Source organism: Camelus ferus, chromosome 3 (genome assembly GCF_009834535.1).
Source record: "Camelus ferus isolate YT-003-E chromosome 3, BCGSAC_Cfer_1.0, whole genome shotgun sequence".
NCBI lineage: Eukaryota > Metazoa > Chordata > Mammalia > Artiodactyla > Camelidae > Camelus > Camelus ferus.
In genome coordinates, this window is record NC_045698.1 from 14067745 (window position 1) to 14089554 (window position 21810).

General features: G+C 35.0%; 1 protein-coding gene and 1 long non-coding RNA gene across 7 annotated transcripts in view; one reads left to right on the forward strand and one right to left on the reverse strand.

The window, feature by feature from the left end:
- The window catches only part of CDH18 (cadherin 18), a 627896-nt gene that overhangs the window by 220878 nt on the left and 385208 nt on the right, over window positions 1-21810 (reverse strand). The window lies entirely within an intron of this gene.
- On the forward strand, window positions 4343-15917 carry LOC116660594. Its single transcript, XR_004316165.1, has 3 exons — window positions 4343-4943; window positions 5157-5162; window positions 15907-15917. It is a non-coding gene; the product is annotated as an uncharacterized LOC116660594 (long non-coding RNA).

Here is a 21810-nt window from a genome sequence, read left to right on the forward strand (position 1 = left end):
GTTTCCATGTAACACTAATGGAAACCTGTCACAGTAGCATTGAGTCAACTCATTAATACTTTATATGATTATGATGAGACCCATTTGTGGAACAACAAAGTGATCCACTCTCAGGATTACCTCTGCTCTGTCATACGTATTCTCAAAAATCCAGCTCTGTGTACAACACACACGGCAACAGAGGTGGAGCTTGCGAGAAAACACTGGCTATACTCTTGTTTTGCTTAATAGGTGGGTTTTAAGATTCCAGAAGAACACACCTTTTGGAAGGCAAAGAATGATGAATGAATGAATGAGTGAGTGAGTGAGTGAACAAATGAGTAAATGAATGAAATAAAGAGCAGGAATGGTTATATTAAAGGTCGAACTCTTAAGACATGGAGGGAAAGCTGAGACAGATAATCGGATTATACAGATAATCAGAAGAGAAACCTGTTATCTTTGAGTGTGGGCAGCAATGAGACATTGAATGAAAGGGACTGGGAGCCGAACATGGAAAGTGGAACATTCTGGATATAGACACAGTACTGACTTAGTAACCAGTAAAATATCACATTGTAAGTTTAGCTCGCTATTATATTATCTCTCAAGATTTTCATAGTTTTTTTTCTTGGGTCTGTGTGTGTTGGAAAGTGTTTTTTTTTTAATTGAAGTATAGTTAGTTTACAATGTTGTGTCGATTTCTGGTATGCAGCTTAATGCTTCAGTCATACATGAACATACATATATCCATTTTCATATTCTCTTCACCATGTTACTACAAGATGTTGAATATGGTTCCCTGTGCTAGTTTTTTACATGAAAATATGTAAAATTATTTGGAAGGCAAAGTTGATTTTAGTCATCTGTAGTTCAGGAATAACTCAAAGACAACAAGAAAAGGGTCTTATTATAACACACAGTGGAGGGAATATACTTTTAAACTCATGAGATTTTGCAAAGTGAGTGATTTTTTTTTATGCTGAAGGAGAGATATTATACTGTCTGTCCTAAAGCAAGAATAAAAAAAAAATCCTTGTGTATCTGATCACATAATAATGCAGGGTTAATTAATTGTTCTTTAGAGAATAGAAAAGGGGAGGAGAATGAAGAAAGAAAAAAAAAGGAAGCAGTCTCCCAAGTGAAGGGAAATGAACACTTTACCGGCATTACTTTAATAAACTGTCTTTCTTACTGTTAAGGAGCAACCTACGGCACTTAGAAAGCTAATGCGACTCACGTGAATTCCCCCCAGAAAACTATTCACCCTGGACCAAATTAGGATAGAGTCCTAAACATTCATAGATCTCACTCTAATGCAGACTTCCACACCGAGATAATAGTCTCTCCTTCAGGGAAGAATAACTTTAAAAGTTTAAGAAAATGGTGTTAGAGCAATTAATTTTGAAAATTGCTTTTAATTAGTACTTTAATATAGGCTGTTGACTTAAAATTGTAATATTTTAGACTACACAGTTTATGCTTTTTTTGTGAGCAGGAAACTTGTATTTACAAAATTCCAGCAGAAACCAAAGCGACAGAAATATTACATTGTAATTTCACTATTATCATTTTCTCCAATATATAAAATACAAGTAATGCAAAGTGAGAAAAATGTGAGAATTGTAGGGAAGACATCATTGAAACGTATGCATAGTTCATTCCAGAATGTGTTATATTTTAAACTATAATCAGATAACAAATTTAATTGAACAATAAGTAATTGATGTGAAGAAAAAACATACCAAATAATAATAGCCTATTGGTAATTAACACATTAGTCTCTTCATGCACAAAAGGAATATATAACCATGAGTTTTAATTATGTGTCAAATAATGTATAAAAACTTATGTTAAAAACAGTATCAATTAAGTGCTTTGTTTAACCACAAAGCTAATGCTAATCAATTAAAAGTTTAAGAAATTAGAAGGAGGTAAGAAAATAACATTTGTGTTTGTTTAACTAGAAACATCCGAGGTCTTTGCCCACATGCAAAGGTCTCATGTTATAGTTTAGTTTCTAGTTTTTAACTGTTTAATTTGTGTTCTTAGAGAAAGAAACTAGTGAATGAAAAGGAGAAGAGGAGCAGGAGGCAACATCGTCTAATTATTATATCCTCTGAATCCTGGATGAGGGGTGTTAGTACACAGGATAAAAAACTGAAATATTTCTGAAGTTGTCATAATTCCACACCCATCAGCTCTATTTTAGAGAGCCCTAGTCACGAGTGACAAATACTCGAGCACTGAAGGACACAAACAATAGTTGAGAATTTCACTACTAATTGTTGGGAAGACTCAAAAAGTGACCAATCGATTAGAACTGGAGCGAGATATACAAGGCACAGGAGTACACATTCTCTATCAGAATTAATGCCTTCTTTTATCTCCCAATCAGGGACTAGTTGAGAAAGGGGTGGCTCTGGTTTTAAAGAAAAAACAAATCTCAGTGTTCTAAAACATTACTACAATTCCAGAAAAATATGGCCCAAACCAATGCCTACACATTCAAGTATGTTGTGATTTCATCCCCATTAAAACTTGGCCGTTACTGTTCATTTTAGTCCCTTTTTCTCAGGTAAGAAAGCAGTAATTGCATATTGAAGAGAGGGGGAAGAAAGATGGAAGTGTGAGTGGCTTCAGTCCTTTGGGAAATGCATTTGACAATAAAATGTAAGATCAGCATTTGATCCAGCAATCACTTGTAGGAGTTTGTTCATCCAACAGATATTTTTTTGGAATATCCACCATGTGCCAGTCATGATACTCAGTATTTAAATACATCACGGAATAAGAATACAGAGATCCCTGCCCTGGTGGAGTCTACATTCATTCCAGTGGCAAAAAGCAGATAACTCAACTGATACATAATATGCAAGACTCACACTTAAAAAAGGAAGGAGAGAAAAAGTAGAGATGAAGTAACATTAGAAGTGGTTGGGGTGGTACGTAATAATTGTGATATTAAATAAAGGAATATGGTAGGTAGAATAGTTGTCTCTCAAAGATGTCTATGTCTTTATCCTGAGAGTCTTTGAATATGTTGCTTTACACGGTGGGGAAATAAAGGAATTTCACAGATATGATTGAAGTAAAGGTCTCTTGAGTTGAGGAAATTACTTTGGTTCGCTTAGATGGGACACATCTGATCATGTGGGTTCTTAAAAGGGAAGAATCTATCCTAACTGGGTCAGAGAGAGAGAAATGGAAATATCAGAGGGATTCAGCACCTCGTTGCTGGTTCTGAAATTTAAGAGACTTTGTGCGAGTCCCAAGAGAGGTGTCTAGAAGCTGGAAAAGCCAAGAAAATGGATTCCTCCCCAGAGACCACAGAAAGAATGAAGCGCTACCTACACCTTGATTTTAGCCCAGTGAGAGCTATGCTGAATTTCTGACCTACAGAACTGTTAGAAAAAATAAAAAGTGTTGTTTTAAGCCACTAATTTTGTGATAATTTGTTATAGCAGCAATGAGAAACTAATCAAGCAGTCAGATAAGGCCTATTGAAAAGATGACGTTTTAGCAATTTCTTGAAGATGGCGAGGGATTTAGCCAAATGTGTATTTCAGGAAAGAGCATCTTAGAAGGGGTTAAACAAAGAGCAGAAGCATCAAGTTAGGAACATTACCAGCAGGCTCCAGAAACAGTGAAGAGGCCAGTGTGACCAGAGCAGCACAGGCAATTGGAAGGTGGACCAATCCACCTTGAAATTTTTGGATTTGTGTCCCTGCCTATCTTATATGCTCCTCACTTAAGCTCTGTCACTTCTGCATCTCTATTCAGCTATGCCTCTGGTCTGCATCAACACAGGCCTCGTGTTTCTTCTGGTTTAAAAACCAATTTGATGTCATTTAATGGAAGGAAAAATTTATTGCAACCCCATCGCGTATCGAGAAATGTGCTGAGATGAATCAGGGTCCGCTCTTCTCAAAAATGTTTACTGCACTGAGCAAGAAAGATCACGGGATCTGCAAAGCAATTAATGTTCTGACAGAGGCATGAGGCCAAACTAACTTTCTCTTGCTGGGAAGGTTTTCCAGAGGAAGAGACACTGAGTCTCAATTTACAGTTCTTTATCTCCATCCCTACAAAAGGATGAAAGTTATTCAAGATACTTTTTAATTGTCATCAACATTTTTTCTGTAATCATTTGCACTCTGGATTTAACCCCATCACTCAACAGAAAGTATTCTAAGATCAGCACACACATCCTAGCTGTTGAAAATGTTACTAAATGACTTTTTTTTTTTAAAGGAGAGGGCCAATTTAAGAACATGACAATGCTAACACAAGAGACAGAGTGCAAAACTCTCTAATATTGAGTCCTCACTCAGGAAATGCAGCATGTGGGAATGGTGAAGATTTTTTAATGAAATAAACTGTAGATTGAGGGACAGTGAGGAAGAGAATATAAGCTATCTTGCTAAGTTTTTCTGTGCAGGAATATGAAGTTAATCCACCCAGAGCTGAGCCCACATAGCTGCACATTGAAATAAAAATTCTGCAGTTTGCTATTGTGCATAAATTTTCCTCTCAGTTAAGCTGCTAAGAATAGAAATGTTATTCAGAAATTTTTGAATCATAAACTCCACATTACTCAGTCATAAGCCTGAACTCATTCGAGATCTTCTGTTGTCTTTCTTATCAGGTTGAATAACCAGAGCTCCCCTACCTCCACTTAATCACTCGAGATTGAATCGCATGCATAATGCTGAGTTTTCTCCATTTCTCCTCACTAAAGCTTTCTAAAATTTTTTGATTCTACCTCCTTAAAATTGCCCAACCCTCCACCCCACCAGCGTCCATCACAGTTACCACTGAGTTAATTTGCACTCTCATACTTTCTAATTTAGATTATTGTAGTTATCCCCTAAGTGTTCCTATTATCTCTTTCTGTTTCTGTTCCATCCACGTTCTATTCACACTACAGTTCAGCTTGTGACTTCTAAAATTTGCATTTGATCGTTTCAAGAATAAACCACTTGAGAGCTTCCCACAGCCTTCAGATAGAATACCTCTCCATCTGGCTCATGTCTGTGTGTCCAACTTGATTTACTCACACTTTACCATTGACACTAAATTTCAGCCAAACCAAACGAGATAATCTGGCTCTGAAAGAGCCAGACTGTCCACACCTGATCCCCTTCAAACTCAATCTTTTCTGGTTACCCGCCCAGAGATAGGTAGTTTCCTATATTTTGTGAAGTTTCCTTTGAATTTTTCATTCAAATAAGCAGCCGTTCCTTTGTGATGCCAAAGAACCCCTTGCTTGCCTATCATTCATCACTTAACCACATATTGCCATATTTTCAAGAAATGCCCCATCTCTCCTACTTTACTTGATTCTCATTGATCGCAGGAGATGCATTTTATGTATTTTCATGTCTCCAGCACTCAACATGCATCTGATCTCCAATGAATATTATTAAAGAATGAAATATGATCATTGAAATTTTTGTGAATAAATTCATGATACATTATAATGTATCAAATAGGAAGCAAAGAAATTAAAGTTATAAACCAGAGTCAAAATATTAAAATAATACCAAACGGAAGTTGGCTTGACAGGAGGGAAGAGATCTAAAAGCAAAGAGTGAAGAGATAAATATTTTAAAAACTGGTTTTTTAAATCTTAATTCAGACAACTGACTATTGAGAGCAAAATTAGTAATATTGTAAGATGGGTTTTATAAGGTAATTTGACTAAAAGATATGGCAGAAGTGGAAAAAAATGGAATGGGCAGATAAATATATTCATGCTGTTGTAAACAAAGACTGTTGCTCACCAACCAATCCGACAAGGATGAAGTCAGTAGCCACTGCAGGAGCTGACCGACCGTGCACCCTGGGACCTCAGGATGCACAGAAAAAAGGATGAGGCCATCTGTGCTTTGGAAAAACAGGTCCTTAGATAGTTAGATGTATATCTCAGGAGGAATTTTAATGAACCCAGATTCTTATATCTTCTCTTATACAGAAAAACATTAAAATCAATTGAGATACCTGTTCTTTGTAACTACTGGTAATTTTTTACCAGGATGTATTCCTGACTACATGGACTCCCTAGTCAAAAGTAATATATAGACACTGGTTTCTCTACTGTCCCTTTGGAGCAGTCCCCTCAGAGTTACTGAGAGGCTGTCTCCCAAGGTAGAGTCCTCAGTAAGATCCTGAATAAAACTTAAACTCACAGCTCTTAAGTTGTCTGTTTTTCTTTCAGTAGACATTGTTATGAAGGTATTGCGTTGGTGAAGGGGGAACTTTGAAGGGTGAAGTGAAAGTTGAAAAGCAAGAAATGTCATTCATGAAAAGGGCAGAGGGAACAGAGTGGCATATATGAAGTGTCAGATGTGAAGGGATACAATATTGATTCCAGATAGACTTATACGTCATAAATGAATGTTATTTAGCACTAGAACAAACATTACATACTAATAAAGTGATGCATAACTAAATAGTCAATAGAAGGATTAAGCAAAATTATTAAAAAAAAGTTTGAATAAACCAAGATAAGGTAGAAAGCAATATTAGGCAACAGAAACAGATTAGGACAAAGTAAGGATACAAACAATATTGACAATGTCTACCAACCCTATCAGTCATCATATTAAGTACACATAAACAATAGATTTCAGCAAAAATGGTAAAGACCTCTAAAATTTTCTCCTCCAGAAAAGCAGTAAAAATTGTAAGAATCAACTTTTTCAGAGCTCTGGAAATTAACCAAAGACTTGTAATATTCCAGGGAGATGTAAGCAAGAAAAACAGCTGAGTCTTGGTGTGAACAGTGAGTTTTGTGGTGTTTTAATGTGTCTATTTCCATCCTCCCTCTAGCCCCGACAGCTCCACAGTAGTCTTGAAAAGCAACATCCTGAAATCACAGAAAAACCCACAAGGAGAAGTCTAGGACCAGAAAGCCTCACTGATTATTTTTACCAAACAGTGAACTAATTAACATCAATCCTTTATAAACTTCTTTAAAAAAATAATTTACAATTCATTACATGAGGCCAGCATTATACTGACACCAAAACCGATAGAAATACCAGAAAGAGACAAAATCTACAGATCCATATACCTTTTGGGGACACAACAATCTTCAAATATTAGCAAATCGAATCCAGCAACATACCAAAAGATTATAACCAGGATTAAGTGTGATTTACCCAGGAAAACAAGGTTGTTTAAAACATACCAGAATCAATCTATAAAATACAACATACCGGTATTATAAAGGACAAATTATATGATTGTCTTATGGATTCTGAAAAACCATTTGACAAAATCTGACACCCTTTCATGATAAAAAACAATGAGCAAAGGAATAGAAGGTAGCATCCTCAACCTGATGGACTGCATCTACAACAGACCAACAGTTAACATCATAATTAACAGTGAAAGACTGAAAGCTTTCTTCCAAGGATCAAAAGCAAGACACTCTTGCCAATGCCAACTCTATTCAGCTGGAGGTTCTAGCCAGGGCATTCAAGTAGGACAAAAAAAAAAAAAAAAGGAATCCACTTTAGGAGAAACAAAACAAAACTATCTGTATTTACAGATCACATGATTTTTTTGAATATACAAAATCCTAAACAGACCACCAAACTTATTAGAGCTAAAAATAAAACAAAACAAGTTTAGCAAGTTTTAAGATACAAGATGAATATAAAAAATAAATTTTATTTCTATAGACTTGCAATAAATAGTTAAATTTAAATTAAGAAATCAATTTAAAATAGCATTAATGATAATAAAACATTTAGGAATAAATATAATAAAAGTAGAGTAAATGCATAGTATAAAAACTATAAAATATTCCTGAAAAAAATGTAAAAGGCCCAAATTGTTCATCAGTAGGAAAATTAAATATCGTTAATTATGCAATATTTATGTTAATCTCCACCAAAATCCTAACTTTTTTGTAGAAATTTCCAAGCTGTATGTAAAATTCATATAGAAATGCAAGGTATCCTAAATAGCCAAAATAATTTTGACGAAGAACAAATTTGGAAAACTAGACAGTTTAGGCTCCAAAACTTACTACAAAGCCACAGTACTCAAGAACATGTGTGGTACCAGGATAAGGATGAGCACAGATCAGTGGAATAGAAATAAAAGTTCAGAAATAAACCCATACCTTAAGGTCAACTGATGTTCAATATGTTTGTCAAGGCAATTTAATGGAGGAAAGAATACTCTTTCCAACAAATTTGAAAGGACAACTAGATATACATATGCAAAAAATGAAATTGCACCCCAGCCTCACATCACATATCAAATCAAATCAAAGTGGATTAAAAAAAAAAAAAAACAAAACACTGAAAGTAAGAGCTAAACCTGAAAAAAAAATCTTAATATAAAACCAAGGCGTAAATTTTTGTAGCATTGGGATAGGCAATGTTTTCTAGCTTTGACACCAAAAGCACAAGCAACCAAATAAAAAAAAAAAAAACGACTGAACATTATCAACATTAAAAACTCTAGCACTTCAAAGCACACTATGAAGGAAGTGAAAAGACCACTCAGAGTGGGAGGACTATTTCAAGCCATACATCTAATAAGGGTCTAATATCTAGAATTTATAAATGACATTGAAAACTCAACAATAAAAAAGACAAATAGCTCAAATGAAAACTTACAAAAACACACATTTCTCAAAAGAATCTATCTGCATAACCAATAAGTACATAAAAAGGTGATCACCATCATTTGGTAGTCATTAGGAAATGCAAATTAAAACTGAAATAAGCTAACACTTCACACCCCCTAGGATTTTTAAAAGATTTTAAAAAGATAGAAAATACAAGTGTTCACAAGGATGTGCAGAAATTTGAAGGCTCATACATTTCTGACAGAAGTATAAAATGGTATAGTCATTCTGAGAAACATTTAGCAACTTTTCAAAGTGTCACATTTTTATTTACCATATGACCCAGTGATTCTAGCTTTCAGTATGTACCCAAGAGAAATGAAAATAAATTTCACACAACTTCTAAATAAATGTGGTTGCCAGGGGCTGGGGCACGGAGGGTGGCTACTAATGAGTATGAGGATTTGGGGAGGTGATATAAATATTCTCAGATTAGAGAGTTGTGATAGTTACGTACCTTTGTGTGTATGTTAAAAGCCAGTGAATTGTAAACTTTAAAATGGATGAATATTATATTTGGTGATTTAAATCTCAACAGAAAACTAATCAACTACATAAATATACTATATACCAATTAAAAGGCAGAAATTGTTAGATTGAGTTGAAAAAAAAAAAAGACCCAGCTACCTGCTGCCTTCAATAATGTACTTTAAATGAAAATACATCAGAAGGCTGAAAGTAAAGAATAAAAAGTGATATACAAGCTAATTATAATTATAAAAAAGCAAAGCTTATGCATATCAGACAAATTATACTGCAATACAAAGTATATTATAAGAGATAAAGGAAAAATATCATGATTCATCAAGAGCAAATAAAAATCCAAAATATGCATAAACCTAATTACAGAACACAAAAATTCATGAAGCAAAAATTGACACAATTAACAGGAGGAACAGAGTAATACAATTAAAGGTGCTAAATTTAACATATCACTCTCAGTGAATGATAGAATAAATACACAAATTTATAAAGGAAAGAGAAAACCATGATTATATTATTTATCAATTTAACCAAATTGATTTTATAAAACACTGTGCTTAACAACTGCATGAAACATATTCTTGTCAAACTCAGAAGAAATGTTTAGAGAGAACATATGCTTGGCTATACCGGTAACAATAAATTTCCAAAGGACGTAAACTAACAGAGCATGCTATCTGATGAAAATGGAAAAACATACAAATGGATGAAAATAAGATACACAGAAAAAGACAAATATTTGGAGTTAAATAACATACCTCTAAATAAACTAAAGGGAGTCAAAAGAAGATTTAACAAAAATAAATGAGACTACATCAGACTGAAAAGCTTTTGCACAGTGAAAGAAACTTAGAGTTAAACTCCAAGAGTTCTCACCAGAAGGAAAAATATAATTTTTCTTTAGTTTTGTATGAGATCCATATGAGACGATGTATATTTACTGAACTCATTGTGAAAGTCATTTCATGGATGCATGTAAGTCAAATCATTATCCTGTACTTATACAGTGCTGTGTATCGATTATATCCTGATATAACTGGAAGAAAAATAAAGAAGAATTAATATGTTGAATTGAAACATAAAGAAAACACAATATATCCAAATGTATGGGATACAGCTAAAGCTATGTTTAGAGAGAATCGTATGGTTTAAATGTATATATAGTTGATCCTTGGACAACATGGGGGTTAGGGGTACTGAACCTCCAGGCAGCTGAGAATCTACAGATAACTTTGCAGTTGGCCCTCCATATTCTTGGTTCTATGTTCTCATACTCTACAACTGCAGACTGTGTAGTACTGCAGGAAGTATTTATTGAAAAAAAATCTGTGCATAAGTGGACTCATGCAGTTCAAATCTGTATTGTTCAAGGGTCAACTTTAGTATAGAAAATGTCCAAAAGCATTGATTTAAATTTCTACATCAAGATGATAGAAAAAAAATTAAACTTCAGGAATCTAGACAAAAAATAGTTCTACATCATTGCCATTAAGAAAACTCAACACTATAGTTTAGACCACATACTTCTTTACTAAGGGAGGTCTTCCTGCACATTGTTGGATGTTTACTAGAATTTGTATCATCTACCCACATTTTGCCAGTAGCAGTTTATCCCAGTCTCTAGATATTCCCAAATGTCACCTGGGAAGCAAAACTACCACTAGGTAAGAACCTGCTTGAGGCACAATTTCACCACTGAATGCTTTTAAACATTTAAGCCAGAGAAAATACCAACATGACATGGTCCCTTCCAGAAAATAGAGACTGCTTCCAAACATATTTTATGAAAACAATATTATTTTGATGTTAAATCAGGAAACTATTAAAGTCAAATACCCCTTATAAAAATACATGGACTATGTTTTATAATATATAAATAAGCAAATCAAATCCAGCATTGTATGAAATGAATAGCATACCATGGGCAAGTGAAGTTGATGACATTCATAAAAAGTTTGTTTTGCGTTCAAAAAAATCCCCAAAATGAAATTAACCACTTCAACACAGTTAAGGACAATAATTATATGGTTATCTCAATAAATGCATAAGAGGCATTCAACAAAAGTTAATGTGCATTCATGACACACTCAACACATTAGAAATGGAAGGAAATTCAAACCTGATAAGCAGCACTTCAAAGAGGTAAAGCTAACATCAGATCAGAAAGACAAACATCCAGGTATCTTTCCTGATAAGACTGAGCATGTAAGCATGTGCATTTTTACTATTTATATTCAACATCGTATTGAAAATCTTAGACATTACAATCGAACAAAATAAAACAAACAAGAAAATCTACACGGATCAGAAAGGAAGAAGTAACCTGCCTGTATTCATGGATAGCATATTCATCTTCCTGTAAAACACTAAGGAATCTATGTGTACAGACACACTCACACAAAGTAACTATCCTGGTGAATTTAACAAAGTCAGAGGATCCAAGGATGGTATTTAAAAGCTGAATGTCTTTCCACATACTAGCAACAAAAATAAAATTAAGACATTTATGAATACAATTTATGATAGCATTAGAAAGCCTAAATACTTAGGAATAAATTTAAAGAAAGTTGTGTAAAGATCCCTTTACTTAAAACTACAAACTACTGCTTGAAAATTTTAAAAAGCAAGACAAAAAGACAGCTCTAGTATATTCATAGATTGGAAGGGTCCACAAAATTGTCATTTTTTTTTACTAAAATTGACCCATGGAGTATATGATATTCTAAACAATATCACCCTGGGACTTTTTGTAGAAATTGATAAGCTGAATCTAAAAATTATATGGAATTGCCAATGACTTACAGTAGTAAAAGTAGTTTTTGAAAAGAAGAACATAATTGGCAGATTCTCACTACTTGATTTCAGATCTCATAGGGAAACTACATTTGTATACTGCATTTATGATAATTTGAATTTCAACAAAGTTTATAATATAACTTCATAATTTAATTTAATGAAAAGTACTGTAATTTAATAGGGACATTTCTTCAAAAGTTCAAGGAAAAGAAGCAGATGGATCTCCAAAATTCTAATAACAAGATGCCAGCTAAGAAAACTACTCAGCTGCAGATGCATTCTGACTTTTATGTAAAAGAGGAAGGATGACACAGTCTCAGAAAAGAGACTCCAGAGGGTGGTGTCATGATTATTCCTACACCTAGAGACCTAATTAAGGAATTTCCAGGATTTGCCTGACTGAATTCCAAATTTGCTATGGGCCAGTGACTCCTCTATGTCTCCAGTTTGTTCTTTTTGAATATATGTTAGTTTTCCTATGCCTGTACTGTCATTGCGTGTATGGTGCAAATAATGTCTTTATATTTTCATAGAGTGACAAATCAAAAAGAAATATATTAAAGGATATGTGCTTCAGGACCTGTACCCAAAGAGCCACATCTGCAGCTGGACTTGAATTAGATGATGAAATTCTGGACGTTGAGCTAACACTATAATGGGATGATACCTGTGGGGACCTTGGGTGGAAAGTGTATTTTGTAGGAGAAACACAAATCACTGGGGAGTCAGAGGGCAGACTGTGGTAGGCAGCTATTGGAATTACCCATAATAATTACTGTCTCCTGCTGTTTACACACTTTTGTAATTCCCTATCCTTAAATATGAGTGGGACATAATAACTCCTTCTAATTGGATAAAAGTGATGAGTTGTCATGTTGAAAAATACTTATAAAAACTATTGGCTTCTGCCGTGATTGTGCATTCTTGTCATTTGTAATTCTTTGCTGCTCTCCTTCCTTCTTGGAGCCCTGAGGGAAGCAAGATAACCACACATGAGAATCCCTGTAGATTAGCTTACACAGCAAGATGTCTCCAACCAACTGACTTTGTGGACCTAACACCTCCCAAACAGACATATGAGTGAACTTGGATGAGGATATTTTGCAAAATTTGTCTTCAAGATGACTGCGGCCCCACCAGTCAACTTGATCTTATGAAAGATTCTGAATCCAGACACCCAGAGGAACCATGCCTGAATTTCTGACTTACAGAAATTGTGAGATAATAAGTATTTGCTGTTTTCAGCCACTGATATTTGGGAAATAAGTAATCCACTAGTGATGGATAAAGATGTATTTCAAAACAGTATGCTGAATAACATAAGCCAAACACAAAAAAGCACATATATTTGTTCCATTTGTATGAATGTATAGAATAGATAAAACTAAGCTACAGTTAGATAAGTCACACCAGTGGTTGTCAGGAGGAAGGGGTGTAGCTGATTGCCACATTTTCATTATCTTGACTGGGATGGTTTACAGAATTTTCAAATGTCTTCAGACTACGCACTTATTATAGTCCCATTATATTTCATACACAGTGTACCTCTTTTTATTATTCATAATTATACAAATTTCTTAAGCTCCAAGAATATACTGCAACAGTTACTACATAAAAAAGATAATTACTGATATAGACAGTATACCCACCATTGAACTTACAATTTAAAATAAAATACAGCAAGAATGCAATAAGTTTACTTCAAAATTTCCTTAACTTACTAAGGTTATTTTGGCGAATGAATGAGGTAAAATGATCTATCATTTCAGGTGCAGTGTTAATAAGGCTTTGAACATGACCCACTTCACTCATACCCAAACATATATCTCAATTATATTAGGCTTGGTAAGAAAAATAATACTTAGAAATTTGGTAAGAACAACAAGTTATTTGAAACTGCCTTGTAGGACTTTAAACTTAAAACTTGAAAATAAAAGTCTACCTTGAAAAGTAAAGGTTTATAATTGTTCTATAGCTTACTGGATATAGAAATACTCAGATTCTTTTCCATTCTGTATCCTCTTTGTAGATCTATTTAAATAATCTTCCTTTAAAATGTTCCTTCCTTTTTATAAAACTATGATCCTACAGTTAATGAATTAGTATCTTGAGCCAACTTTGGAGTGATAGAACCTTACTGTCACTCTTTTTCCTACAAAAAACATAGAAACTACATTTATTTTGTGCTTATTATATCCTCCAAACGTCCATGTCCTATTAATGTTATTTTACAAGAAAAAACAGGCTTTGCTGATGTGAATAAATTAAGAGGAGATAGTCCTGGATTGTCCCCATGTTTCCAATGTAACAAGTGTTCTTATAAGAGAAAGAAAGAGGTGGGAGAGTCAGAGAAAAGATACAAAGACAGAAGCAGAAGTCAGGGGGAGAGAGAGAGACAGAAGCATAGAGAGAAAAATTTGAAGATGCTATGCTACTTGGCTTAAAGATTTAATAATGGGATACATAATGCTTCAGTCATACATGAACATACACATATTCATTTTCATATTCTTTTCACCATAAGTTACTATAAGATATTGAATATAGTTTCCTGTGCTATTCAGTATGAACTTATTGTTTATCTATTTTATATAGATATAATATATATTTTATTATATTTTATTATAGGTTACTACAAGATAAAGAATATAGTTTCCTGTGCTATACAGTATAAACTTGCTTATCTATTTCATATATATTAGTATCTGCAAATCACAAACTCCCAATTTATCCCTTCCCACCCCTTCCTTTACTCTCTGGTAACCATAAGTTTGTTTTCTATGTCTGTGAGTCTGTTTCTGTTTTGTAAATAAGTTTGTCTGTCTTTTTCTTTTGGATTCCACATATAAGTGGTATCATACAGTATTTTTCTTTCTCTTTCTGGCTTCACTTAGAATGACGATCTCCAGATCCAACCATGTTGCTGCAAATGACACTATTTTATTCTTTTTTATGGCTGAGTAGTATTTCATTGTATAAATGTACCACAACTTTTTTATTCAGTCATCTGTCAATGGACATTTAGGTTGTTTCCATGTCTTGGCTATTGTAAATAGTGCTGCTATGATTGGGGTGCATGTATCTTTTTGAATTAAGGTTCACTCTGGATATATGCCCAGGAATGGGATTGGTGGATCATACGGTAAGTCTATTTTTAGTCTTTTGAGGAATCTCCAAACTATTTTCCATATTGGCTGTACCAAACTACATTCCCACCAACAGCGTAGGAGGGTTCCCTTTTCTCCACAGCCTCTCCAGCATTTATTGTTTATGGACTTCTGAATGATGGCCATTCTGACTGGTGTGAAATGATAATTTATTATACTGTTGATTTGCATTTCTCTGCTAATTAGCAATATTTAGCATTTTTTTTTAATATGACCATTTGGCTATTTGTATGTCTTCATTGGAGAATTGCTTGTTTAGGTCTTCTGCCCTTTTTTGGATTGGGTTGTTTGGTTTTTTTTCTTATTAAGTTGTATGAGCTATCTATACATTCTGGAAATTAAGCCTTATTAGTCTCATCTTTTGCAAATATTTTCTCCCATTTTGTAGGTTGTCTTTTTGTTTTGTTTATGGTTTCCTTTGCTGTGCAAAAGCTTATAGGACTTATACACAGAGAACTACAAATTACTAAGGAAATTAAAGATGACTTAAAGAAATGGAAAGATATCCCATGTTCTTGGATTAGAAGAATTCATATCATTAAAATGGCTATACTATCCAAAGCAACATACATATTTAATGCAATCCCTATCAAATTACTCAGGACATTTTTCACAGAGCTAGAACAAATAATCATAAAATGTATATGGAATCACAAGTGACCCAGAACTGCCAAAGCAATACTGAAGAAAAAGAATGAAGCTGGAGGAATAAAACAGTAATCAAAACAGCACGGTATTGGTACAAAAACAGACATATGGATCAGTGGAACAGAATAGAGAGTCCAGAAATAAACCCATGAACTTTTCATCAATTAATCTTTGACAAAAGAGGAAGAGCATACAATGGAGTAAAAACAGTCTCTTCAGCAAATGGTGTTGGGAAAACTGGACAGCTGTGTATAAATCAATGAAGTTAGAATACTCCCTCACATCATACACAAAAATAAAATCAAAATGGCTTAAAGCCTTAAATATAAGATAAGATGCTATAAATCTCTTAGAATAAAACATAGGAAAAAACACTATCTTACATAAATCTTAGCAATGTACCCAATCATGTTGTTGTTGTTAGTTAATTTTCCCAAGGTTACAAAGCAATTATGTAAAGTAATTTAGATCTGAACCACTTAATTTCAGAACCTGGAGTTTCATATTTAGACAAATGACATTATTGCATAATACACATACGTAGTTAATGAAAAGTCTAAATGGCCTAACTTGTAGATACATTTTCCAGCCTTCTGCAATAGTCATATATTAAATTTAAACATTAATTATATGTATCCTCTTAAATAATGTGAATAACAATCAAAGGCTGATGAATTGTACAATATTTCTATTATACTTTTCTTCTGTTATTTACAGCATATGCCATGTAACTTACATAGATCACATCTTTCTACATGATGGGGGTTACATAAAAGTGATTCCTTGTGTCTGTTTTATATTTCAGCAGCTATATATTCAACACTTACTAAGCACCAACTAACCTGAACAACTATTAAGGGCCAGACCATATAAAAGTGCAAATTCAAGGACGAATAAAAGAGCATTCATGTTTAAGTTCTAGAGCCTACAAAACAAGATCAGATCAGGAGAACTCTGAAGAAGTTGGGAGGGCTCAGATTCTTGAATGACGTGTCAAGGAGTTCAAAGGTTTTTACTGAAAGAAGATAAAAACTCTGCAATTATGTTGACTTTGAAAGGGGGATGTATATGTAGACAGAGAGTCAATGACAGAAGGAAAAACGAATTTTGGAGCTATAAAGCAATGTAGAGTTTGATTAAGAAGAGACAGACTGTGGAAAACCTGACGAGTTAAGAGGCTGCACACATACACAGGTTTGACATGCAGAGACATTAGAGAGACAGTAAATAGGCCTTATATTTAAAGCCTAGAATTGTATTGATTTTATAACATAAGAAATAACAGGTAGAGTCAAGAGTGGCAATTTGTTTATGATCTTGGAGACTGAGAAGATTATGTCTCTTACAGATGAAAAGTAACATAGGAGACACCAAAATCAAGGGGTGGATTTTAAAATAGAAGAGGATATGAATAAAATGATAGTTGGGGAAAACTGAGCTTTGAGCTATCTATAAACTCAAAGTGGATCTGGGCAGGTGACAGTAAATGGCACATCAGAAAATAAAAGATATGGAGTATAAATCTAAAGGCTCTCATAGATGGTAATTTAATCCAGAAAACAGATGAGAGCCCAAAACACTGGGTAAAAACACAAAAGCATCAATATTTAAGGAAAGAGCAGATAAACACTCACACCTCTAAACACACATATATTAAAAAGAAAAGAAAAAGAAAGAAATAACTTCCTGGAGAGTTGTATGCAGCCTTTTCTCTACTCAACAAGATCCAAGGTCTCAATCACTTGGAAATACTGCTGGTCTTCAAGGATCCCTCCAAAACAACACGAGTTTAGGATGGTAGAGAGGTGATGAGAAGCTAGAGCAGAAAATTGCCTGTATTTCAGAGCCCAACAGCCAGGGCTCAAAATCCTTGAAATGTCTAGGCACCAAAGTGGTACTCAGAGCCAAGACAGCAGATGCTGGGAGGCAGGGGCAAGGAGTCAGACTGGAACAACAGGTAGATCCCCATGACAACCAGGCCGTGAAGATGAAGATGCTTGAAGTAGTTGGCATACCGGCTCTCTGACAAAATTACAGGGAGATAGCTGAGTTGAAGTAGTCCAGGGGCATGGCCCTATTATCATATGAGACAGAGGCACGTGCTCTACAGAAGAAATTTTCACCAAGTGGGGCCCACAGGAACACTGCCCATGAATATTAAGTATGTATTCACAATAACAACAGAAAATATGAAACACATGAAAAGGCGTCTGGACAAGCACAAGTGAGAACTGAAGTTGAGAAACAACTGATTCGTAATGAGCAAAAACTGCAGATGTACAATCAGACAACAGAAAGATTATACTGCACAGAGAATGATTCTAGGAATAAAGGATGCAATTACAAAGATGCTTGAATAACAAGAAACTATTAAGAATGAACAGACATTTGAAAAAAATACATCTGGAAATAAATAATAGTATAGGAATCAAAATTTTAGTGGATGAATTAACAGTGGATTTCATACAATAGAGGAAATACGAGGGAACTGGAAGGTAAGAGTATGAGTTGCATCCAAGGGGAGCAAAAGGAAGTTTTCTTTTCTCCTTCCCAAATGCATTCTTACTTCTGGCAATCAGCACAGCATAGTGTACCAGATTCTAGCAGACCTACTACTCAGGCAAGAGGAGGAGGGATCACTGACTAAGAGTAGGAATGCAGAGAGAGGCAAAGCATTAGTAATGGCTTATTTCTTATTTATTTATCTGTTCACAGGTACTCAATACTGAAGGAGAAAGGAAGGAAGGAAGGAAGGAAGGAAGGAAGGAAGGAAGGAAGGAAGGAAGGAAGAAAGAAAGAAAGAAAGAAAGAAAGAAAGAAAGAAAGAAAGAAAGAAAGAAAGAAGAAGAAAGAGAAAGAAAGAAAAGGAAGGAAGGAAGAAAAATAAAAGAAAGAGAAAATGAAAGAAAGAAAGAGGAATGGGTGGAGGTAGGGAGAGAGAAGGGAGGCGGAAGGGGAAATATTCATACAGAGAACAATGGCATTACTGTGCTCTAATTAAAATGGAATAAAAATGGAGTAATGAACAGTGGCACATATTGTCAGTGGGTTCTTTTAGAAAATAAGTAGATTTAACACAACTGGGTTATCCTTACGTTGAGTAAGCACATAGACTTTTCTCTTATGTAGTAATGACAAGCTGTTATTTTTTTCATGATTGAGTGACACCATATTAAAATGTGACTATATAAGTGGGTGCTTTGGAGTATGATATCTTTTTTAGTACTAAAAATGGAAATATGCAATAGTTTTGATTTTCTCATTTAAAAATTATAAGTAATAATGATGAACAGTCAAGATAATCATAGGGATAAAGAGTCATGAGATGCCAGTAAATCATTTATCATAATGCTTAGTAGCAAAAAACAAGCGCTTCAAAAGTAGATAATAAAATATTATATAACATAAAACAGTCATCCCTTGGTATCCACAGGGGATTGGTTCCAGGACCCGCCTCGGATACCAAAATCCAGAGACCACAAGTCCCATAGTCGGGCCCTCCTATCTGTGGATTCCACAATCCCAAACTCAACCAACCATGGATTTTAAAAACAGTACACCATCCACATTTTGTGAATCTTCACCTAAGGATATGGACATATAGATGCGCCCAACTGTATATTTATTGAAAAAAATCCGCATATAAGTGGACCCAAGCAGTTCAAATATACTTTGTTCAAGGGTCAACTGTACCTAAATATTCACATTGCTATACACATGTTGAAAAAAATGCAAATATAAAGCATGAACAAGATATAAGGATATATTTTTTTTCCTTTCTTTCTACACAATGCTTACTAAAGATGTGAAAATAAATAAAGGAAACCTCATTTAAAAGTGGAGTTGCGGGGCTCTTCCAGGGGAGCCCTCACACATGTACCACTCAGAGCTTGCAGACTGCACCCACCAGAAGAAAGATTTCCCTCTGACCCACAAACAAGCTGCCCGCTGCCTGCAGTCAGTGAGACACAGCTCTCCCCAAGTTCTTCCCTTCCTCTATCAAAGAAAGCCCCTCTCCTCTGTTCTCTGGATCAGCCTACAGTTCAACAGTCTGCTTGCCCCAGATTGCAATTCTCTGCTATTCCCAAATAAATGTATTTTGCTGGTTAGACAACTGGCTCCTTTGTGATTGTTTAGGTAAGCACACTTGGTGATCAGAAGCAGGAGCTGAAGGAGAAGACCCCTGAGAAATCACTGACCCCCTGAATTATGTGAGGTACCCACACGAGTCCTTTGTGCTTTCGGCTTCCATGAATTTTTATTTTTCCTTCCTCTTGGCTTGGTTAGTGTCCCCTCAGATCCAAGCTTCCTCCTTTTGGTTGAGCCGTTTTTATTCAAAATCTGTTTTAAAGGCTTTATCCTTTCTGGTGAGTACTTGTTTTGTTTTGTTTTGTTTAAATCTTTGAGTCACGGGATCCCAACCTGCTAAATTCTCTCAGGAGAATTCTCCTCCTGGGAACCTGACCAGTTTTATTTTAAAAAAAGACAAAAAAAAAACAAAAACAAAAAAAAAAAACCAGAGTCCCTCCTCATGCACATTTTTAATTAATTGGACCTACTAATGTAAAAAATAATTTAGAGCTCTAATGGCCATGATGGGGAAACCTTGATCTGCCCAAACTTTTCTTAAAACCAAATTAGAAGACTGGCTCTAAAACAGAACAAGCTGAATGGGGTGCCTATTTCAATAGGTATTTTGAGGCTTCTAAGCCTATTCAGGGCCCTAGAATGGCCTCTTTACAAAAATCCATGTATAAGCTAACTAATGTGAACAAACAACTGAAAGAAACAAAACAAAATCTGAGCCTCTTTCTTTCTTCTCCCGTCACAGTCTCTGTCCTCGCTTCCTTTACACTGTTTCCTTCCGAGCCTCTTCCTGCTCCTCCCTTCTCTAAACCCATTAGAACCTGACCCTTTAAAATAAGACCCTGTGAGGATCCTAATATCTTAGGTTCCTAGGACTAAGGCCAAAATACTAGCCATACTCAGAGATTTTTTTTTAAGAGTAACGGAGGACCCCCATAGATTTGCCAAGAAATTTAATAAAGTATATTACATTTATATTATATATAAATTTATATTACATATAAATAAAATTTTATATAATATTTAATATAAATATTCACATATTTGATATAAATATAAATTATAAATATAATATAAATATAAAAATACAATATAGTATATTAATTAATATCAGACTTAACAGCCAGGTTTCTGAGACTTAAACCAGCTGGTTCACATGCTTGTTGGTGAAGGCCAAGCCTAACACCGCTTGACAATAGCTGATAGAGATCATCCTGAAATACTTCTAAAACTGCGAATGAGAGACCACCACCCTTCCTTGTCATGTGATCAAGCTCAGCAATCACTAAATGATGTCACCTGGAAATCCCTGAGGCTTTCCCAAACCCTGCTGATTGAAATAAGATCCTGGCTTATATCCAGAGGCCCAGTGAGCCCATATGTGAGCATTACAGCCAGCTTCAAATCGTTTTTAAGGAAAATTCTGGCCTTCCTACAGGTCGTGAATCTACTCAGGTAGCCTTCACCTCTCCGTTCATTAATGGATTGAACTGGAATCTTTCCCTTCCAGGTAAAAGGACCAGGATGGAATGGGAGACAATGTCCACGCCAGCTTTCCTCAATTTAGCAAATTGGCTCACCTGCACTCTGGATGATTCAACTAAAAGGAAGACCACTAAAATCCTAAATGTTCAACTCCAATTAAGTAGAGGCCCCTAAACCAAACCAAACCCTTCCTGGTTTTTGTCATCTCTGCAAAAAGCCAAGCCATTGGAAGAAAGATCGTTACAAATGTAAGCATTGCAGATGATTTCAGCTCTGTAATCAGCCTTTCCAAATGCCTCCTCATTCCCAATTATGGAACTCTGAGGAACTACAAGTGCTTTCCCCAATCCTTCCTCTTAACCAGCTTGGAGAAATAACTCTCCAGATTGGGAATGAATCTCTTTCTCCTTATTGACACTGGAACTGAATTCTTGGTGCTCAACCCCAGTGCTATTAAATAGTCCCTGCCTTCGAGTATTCAAACTGTTCACAGTGGGGTCCCTAATAAGCCTCAAC